Source organism: Kryptolebias marmoratus, linkage group LG2, assembly GCF_001649575.2.
Source record: "Kryptolebias marmoratus isolate JLee-2015 linkage group LG2, ASM164957v2, whole genome shotgun sequence".
Taxonomy (NCBI): Eukaryota; Metazoa; Chordata; class Actinopteri; order Cyprinodontiformes; family Rivulidae; genus Kryptolebias; species Kryptolebias marmoratus.
Window position 1 is genome coordinate 33,006,130 of NC_051431.1, and position 7,798 is coordinate 33,013,927.

Genomic DNA, 7,798 nt, shown 5'->3' on the forward strand with positions numbered 1-7,798 from the left:
TTTAACCACCTCGGTGACCTCAGCACCGGAGATTGGAGAGCCCGACCCAAAGTCCCCAGGCTCTGCCTCCTGAATGGAAGACGTGCCGGTAGGATTAAGGAGGTCTTCGAAGTATTCGGCCCACCGTCCGGGCGAGGGAACACTGTGTCCAATAATCTTACTCATCATAAGGGGTCTTTGAAGAAAGTGATCTGATAAAAAAAATCAGCAGTAAAGTAATTGTGTCTATTTTTTTTATATTACCAGAGGACAAGCAGCAGAGAGGTGTATAAAGCCCTATTCGCATGGGATTAGTTTTACCTAGTGACCACATACTATTTGTAATAATTACAGAGATTGTCTGTGTCATTAATCCTGTGCAAATCAGCCATGTCAGCAGTTTGTAAAGTAAAAGTACCCCCGCAAATTTCATACTATAGTTTACTGAACTCCGAGGTCTGAAATAATATTAATCCAATGCGAATAAGCATCTCTATGATTTGGACAGAAATAGGCAGGATCTGGTACGTAATTAGGTGTTTTTTGTTTCCTGGGTGCATTTTTATTTGCTTTTGGCAATGGAAGCTGCATTGGATTACATAGATAACCTTTTGTGTCCCAAGCCAGCAAAACCCTATCAACCCGTAACGGTCACCATAAAAAAGAAAAGGCTGAAGATAAGGAGCAAAATCCCATGCAAATGGTGGCTCACATCATGCGTTACTCTGTGCGGTAAGAATCATTTCTTCTGTTTGTAGCCTACAATACAGCTGGCTTTTGCTGGCAGTAACATAGCACTAAGCTGTGGCCGTAGCCTGAAAAGTAGTTTTAACATCAACTCACATAAGAGAGTAATTTATTTATTACATGTGGTCCCTAGGTAAAACTAATCCCGTGCGAATAGGACTTAAGACTACAATTTGCTTCCTTGACTGGACCCTGGGTTGTCCATTATTTGGATGCCTAACAAAATTTGCCAAATTCCTAGAAAGAAGGAAAGTGAGATTAATGCCATCTCCCCACATCAGAGCAGGTTTTCCCCATATTGCACTTCAATTATCTATGTAGCCCAAGTTATTTTAAAGACACTACCTAGACAGCCAGCAACTGAATGACAAGATGCGACTGAACATGTCATTGCTAATCAGATTGGAGAGGAGCCAGAGAAAACTACAGAGTCTGACATAATTTTGGCAAAGTTACACACTGAAGCAACATTAACTTTAGTGACCTCCAATTGGCTCAACCAGTTGTCATTACTGTTGACATGAATAGTAGATTAGGAAGCCATTCACTCTCTATATGGACCTACCAAAATACACAAAGAAGGACCATTGTCAGCAGTATTAACTCTGTGACATATAATATTGCAAAACATCTTGCTGGTATTTAGCTCCTCTTTTTGGAAATACGCTGTAAGGATTGGGTTTTGTTTTGTTTTCTTTTGGATTTATTTTGCACTTGTTTTCTTGTCTGTGTTTTGCCGCCATCTTGCTTCTGTCAGCTGCAGCCGTCATCTCATCCGCGTCAGCCGCAGCTACCATTACGCCTCCGTCAACTGCAGCCTACAAGTCCGCTCCATCCGCGGCTGCTTTGACGTCTCCAGCGGCGAGCTCCAAGTGCCCACCAGCCGCTGCGAGCTCCACCTCGCTTCCGTCGGCCGTGACAACCACCATGCCTCCATCAACAGCAGTCTCCACCACTCCTTCGTCAGCTGCAGTCACACCCGCCCCCGTCAGCAGCAGCAGCCATCACCACGTCAGTCCCCACACATTCACCTGTTAATGTTCATGTTCAACTCTCTCCTGCCGAACTTCTGGACATTTTATCACAAGTTCAAAGACTGTTTTCCTCATTAAAAAATAACCTGGTTCCGAAACATAATATCCTTACCTGTAACGTCATTGAGTCAATCCTTCTGTCAAGACCTGGTCTCCTTCACTTACCCATATTCATGAACTTTTTCAATGAAATAACCCAATTAAAAGGACAATTAATCGATGCCGCCGCCCAGTTTCCCAAACATTCCTGTTCCACCCAGTCACCCAAGCCAACCAGCTCTCCAGTACCGGTCACAGCCACATCTCCAGCGTCACTCATTGCCACGTCTCACATAAAAAAAACTCTCCAATCGTGGATATCCCAACTGGGTTTTTGTCAAGTCAGCAAGGAAATTTACAAAACACACCAATGAACATAGCAAGGAGAAGAACAGAGGGAAAACATTGTCATCCCTTATGTTGCTGGATTATCTGAGAAACTCAGAAGGATTTTTCTCCAAACACAACATTCTGGTACATTTTAAACCCACAAGGACTCTCAGGTAGTAGCTGGGCCACCCTAAGGACAAAACACCCATACACAAACTGAGCAGTGTGGGTAATGCAGTTCAGTGTGTAGCAGTATGACCTGGGGACCATGAATGCACCACATAAGTGCCTGTTTCCCATTGGCTCTGGAGCCTGTTGACATCATATAAAGGTGCCTCACTGACCCATCTGACATCACATTGTTTGCCTTCTGGTCTAAATTCTGCGTTGGTCGGTGCTGTACATTGGCTGCGCACAAAGGCGCTCGTGAATGCTGCACGAAGGACACTCGATCTCTCCTGGTAGAAAGTTTCTCCCATTTTCTGTGCGTTAGTTAGCTTTAGCTTATCCTCCATTGTTTTAATAGGTTGCCCGTAGCAGTTTGCCTGGTCTCCCCAGTTATCGGAGCTACATTTCTTGGGCTCAAGTGGTAAGTTTAATGTCCATTTTTCTCGGTTTTAAATTGAACTTTTTAACATTATTTATTCCTGTTCAGACGCTGCTGTTTGCCCTTTGTGGGCTTCTTGCCCGTCATCCCACATCGGATTTGTTTGTGACGCTTGCGCTGGTGCTGCTCTGCGTGCGTCCCGTCTGCTCTGCGTGTGTCCCGTCTTCTTCTGTGGCCCTGTTGATTCATCTCGGCTTCAGGATGGAACATTGAATGCACTAAACTTACTGCTGCTGAGCCACCTGTTGCAGTCTGGACCTAATTGTTTTAACCTGGGTATATGTGTATGCAAATTGAACGTGTTCTAATTTATTTTGTGTTTGTGACAGGACCGTAGCCAGCTCTTGGTGTTGTTGGTGGATTCTTCAGGTGGTGGTCCTTCTTCTGGTTTGTGGTGCACTATTTTTCTTATTTTATGCTGTGTTGTTTGTTTAGCTTGCTGTGTTGTTTGTTTAGCTTGCTGTGTTTTTGTTTAGGCCACTACTCTGTTCTCCCTGCAATCCCAGAGTTGAACTGTCTAGCGTGTGTGTGAATGATTGTGGTTTTTAACATAATTTATATTTTTAATCAGAAACAGACATAACAATAAAATATTCTTAAACTGCAGGAAATTGTCTCTGGCCTTGTCTGTAATGAGTCTGCGTGCCTTAAAGGTAATTTTAAAGTGGGGCTGTTGCAATACATTTTAAACATTTTCTGCGACACACGTGCTGCCACAAGTGTATGGAGAAATATTCAGACCTCTATATTGGAAAAACCAAACAGCTTCTCCTCAGATGCATGGCTCAACACAGGAGGACCAGCTCTTCAGGACAGGACTCAGTTGTACACCTTCACCTCAAGGATAAGGGACACTATTTTCAAGACCAACATATTCACATTTTGAGAAGAAAGATGGTTTGAGAGGGGGGTTAAGGAAGCTATCTATGTCAAATGAGAGAAACCAACTTCTCAAACTATATTTCAAATTTCAGCTTTCAATAACCTATAATGAAGCATTAAGCTTGATACCCAGTCAGTTTCACTCTAATCAGCACCTTCATTCATGTGAACAAAGTGGTCCATTTGTGAGCCAGACAAACAAAGATCCTAACAAGCATCTATTGGGAGGAGAGTGAGGATAATCTGCATGTGAATCTAGTTTACAGAACATCTCAGCTTTAAAAAGGCAAAACATCTTCAACTACAGAATAGAAGTCCAGTTGGGTTTTTTTTTTTTTGTTTGGTTTTCTTTTTACCCTTCTTTGGATTTACCATGTCCTGGATGACTGAGAATATTCATCAGCACACCCACACATACACACACCTCCCCTTAATTTGCTTGTATGGCAACTCCTACAAGAATCTAACAAAATCTTTCCTCTACAAGAACCACACCTGTTAACATTCTAACAATCACAACATTCGTTCAGTCATATTTAATAAAGACGTTTTTTGGAGTACTGGTGTATAAAGGTTTTTTTAAGCCTTGCTCACATTCTTTTCAAAGGCAGCAACCAAAAGCTATACTGTTACCGATGCCCTCAATCATATTTAAGATAATGACACTGGTGACAAGGAGAGAGGCCAGAAACCTGACATGAAAAATGCTCTAGAGGAGGAAGTGTCAGAAACTGAAGAAAACAGACCAGACCAGGAAAGAACCAGTGTGGAAGAATCCAGTGATGTGGCACAGGGATCTACTGATGCTACAGTTACTTTCCTTTCAAAGAATGGGAATACAGACGTGGACAGATTTGTTGGTATTCCTCCATATTAATCAACAAAACACAACTAGCAAGACTGGCCAAAAAGCTCCAATTTTTTCTCATCAGTTCCAGCAACTTCTCCCAGACATTTTGGGGCTTGTCAGCATCAGTTCTGGTGAATTTCTGTCTTGCAGTTTTGTTTTTCTGTCAATAGAAGAGCCGTCCTGGGTTTTCTATTATGGAGCATGTTATGATTTAAAATGCGATTGATGGTGCGATCAGAAAGTGACGACCCTGACCTTGTAGTTCTGCTTCAATGGTTTTGCATGGTTTCTGTTGCACTTTTTCTACCTTCCGCAGTATTTGGATTGTAGGGTCCTACGTCAGAGTTTTGATTATTTTTGCATTAACAGCCTAATGCAAAAATGGACTGTTTCACCTAAACTAAACTACCAGTGATTTGAAAAGAATCTAGAGGCCTCTGTTGATCTTTTCAGACCAAAAGGAGCCACTTACTAGAAGGTTCCCCTTCGGATGACTCATACAATAGCCATAAACCAGAACCTCCAAGACTATTAACGCAAAATCAAGCAAACCCTGCAAAATCGCAACTTTTTGCAACTTTGCCCAAAACACTGCAACTTTCCCGCAACTTTAACCCAATATTTGTTGTTTCTAAAGTGATTTGCCACTGTTTCTGTGGTCTAGTGTTTTCTTTGTGGGTTTGTGTAGTGTGGAATACAAAATAACCCCAAATAACTCATGAATGAACATCCTGCTAACATCAGAATGCCGGGAGCATGCAGGAGCAGCGACCGAAGCCAAAATGCACGCCAATGCTTCACATTTGCCCACAAAGATTTCAGCAAAGGACCGCGCAAACTACTTTCCTACCCAGCTGCACGAGAGTGGGGGGGGAGCTGTTTTGCACATCCTGCAGTGTAATCATCGAACATAAACACAAGTCATCCATCGACAAACACTTTGTGTCTGCAAAACGTGAGGAGAGCTGCAGATGAGGATCAATCCAGAAATGGTCATGAATGTCAGTTTAGAAGCTATCAAAGTTCTCAAATAAAGCACCTTTTGAGAATGTCAATGTTTGTTGGAAATTATCTTACAAAACTAGTAAGTATTTTTGGTTTATATATTAAAAGTTATAGTTTCTTGTTGATTTTAGTAAAAAAAAAAAATCGCAACTTTTCAACAAGAAAAAAATGGCCCGCAAAATCAGGCATTTTAACCCGCAACAATCACAAAAAATGCCCGCAAAAAATCCTGGAGGGACTGATAATGTTAGGATCTGAGTTTTTGAATTATGTTTTGTCTTCATGTTTCAGTTAGAGTTTATTGTTTGTGTATTTTAGTTGTCTCTTCCCTGTGCCTCAGCCACCATTCACTTCTCCTCAGTCTCTCTCTCTCTCTCTCTCTCTCTTCCCTTTTCTCACCCATCTACACCTGCCTCTAGCTCCATAATAATCTCACCTGTGCCCACTTCCACTAATCACCCTCTGCCTTTAATACTCGGTCACATTCTCTACCTCTCTGCTGGTTCATTGTCATTCTCTTGTCGCCCTGATGTGCTGTTCCGTTTGCTCGTGCCTTCTCGTCTCCCAGTGGTTCATCTTTTGTCTCAGGTCTGTTCAGGTTTAGTTTAGTTAGTTAATGTTTTTTGTATTTAGTCCAGGTTTTGCTGCCACGTCAGCCTTTGTTTTGGTTTTGCCTTTTATTTCTAAATAAATTAGTTTTTGTTTTTTCAATAGGAGTCTGCGCTCAGGGTTCACCTCCTTCCACCCCGTACATGACAGAATGAACCAGCCAGACCAGAACCCAGCGGACTCAGTTTTTTTTCTCTTTCTGACCTCTCTGACGAGGATTTCCTCCGGCTTCACATCGCAGTGAGGAAATACTGCAATGTGGAGACCACCTCCCTGGACCAACGGGAGCGTTTTTTGGCAGCCCAGGCCCTCCTGACGGAATCACTTCGCTACCCGGGGCTCGAAACATCCCCGGGTATGGATGAGATCCTGAATGGGGCCAGGAGGGATTATGCCCGGGGCTGCATTTCCTGGTCTCCGGTGGCAGCGGCACACTCCGTGGCTGCTGTCTCTCTCGTGCCACCATCAGACTCTCCCGTGCCGCTCACTGCATCCCCAGTGCCCCCAGCAGCTCCAGCTCCACGCAGACTGCGTCACTGGAGAAAGTCGCCACCCTCTGAGTCTCCAGCGTCGCCTACAGAGCCCCCAGAGCTCCCTGCGCCCTCTACAGAGCCCCCAGAGCTCCCTGCGCCCTCTGCAGAGCCCAGAGCAAGATCTGCCAACGTTTCAGTGGGGGTCTGCAGCGACGCCACCACTGCTTCTTCGGTGGGTCAGCAGCGCAACGCCACCACTGCTTCTTCGGGGGGTCAGCAGCACGACGCCACCACTGCTTCTCTGTTGGGTCCCTCCTGTGTCTCCGAGGGGGTCGCGGACGGCGACGCCTCTCAGCCAGTCTCCGAGGGGGTCGCGGATGGCGACGCCTCTCAGCCAGTCTCCGAGGGGGTCGCGGACGGTGACGCCTCTCAGCCAGTCTCCGAGGGGGTCGCGGACAGCGACGCCTCTAAGGAACCTCCCGGGTACCACGCCCTGCAGCCTCCAGGGTCATCATGCTCTCTGGGGTGTCGGCGCCTAGGACCCTTGGGACTGTTAGACTGCCCTGCTCCTGCCACTACAGGAGGGTCTGGCAGGACGCCTCACTCCTCTCTGCTCTGCTCTTGCCTGCCCGGTCGACACCTGATCCGGCCGCTTGAACTTGTGTTCCGCCGAGGACGGTGCCCGGGCCGTCCCCCAAGACTGTTGCCTCTCCGAGGACGGCACCCGGGCCGTCCCCCTGAACTTGTCCCCTACGGTGGTTTATTTTTGAGTTTTTGTCTGTTTCCCCAGTCTTGCTGGTCGGTTTTTTGTTAGTACTCTTTGCTTGTTTTTTGTTCTTGCCCGCCATCCTGTATTTTTGTTGTTCCCCCTCCACCCTCCCGAGCTAGGTTTTTTTTGTTTAGGGACGTCAAGGGCCGTCCCTTGAGAGGGGGGTAATGTTAGGATCTGAGTTTTTGAATTATGTTTTGTCTTCATGTTTATTGTTTGTGTATTTTAGTTGTCTCTTCCCTGTGCCTCAGCCACCATTCACTTCTCCTCAGTCTCTCTCTCTCTCTCTCTGAGAACGAACCAGCGATCTCAAACAGGGATCCTGAACCTATGCAGGTGGGGCGAGCTAGACTAACGTCAGAGGAGAGACTTAGGCGTGTAGAAGCTAGGGAATGCTTCTATTGCGGAGGGAGAGATCATTTCCGAGCCAGATGCCCTCAGTTAAAAGGGAAGTCTCACTAGTTAACCGAGGGG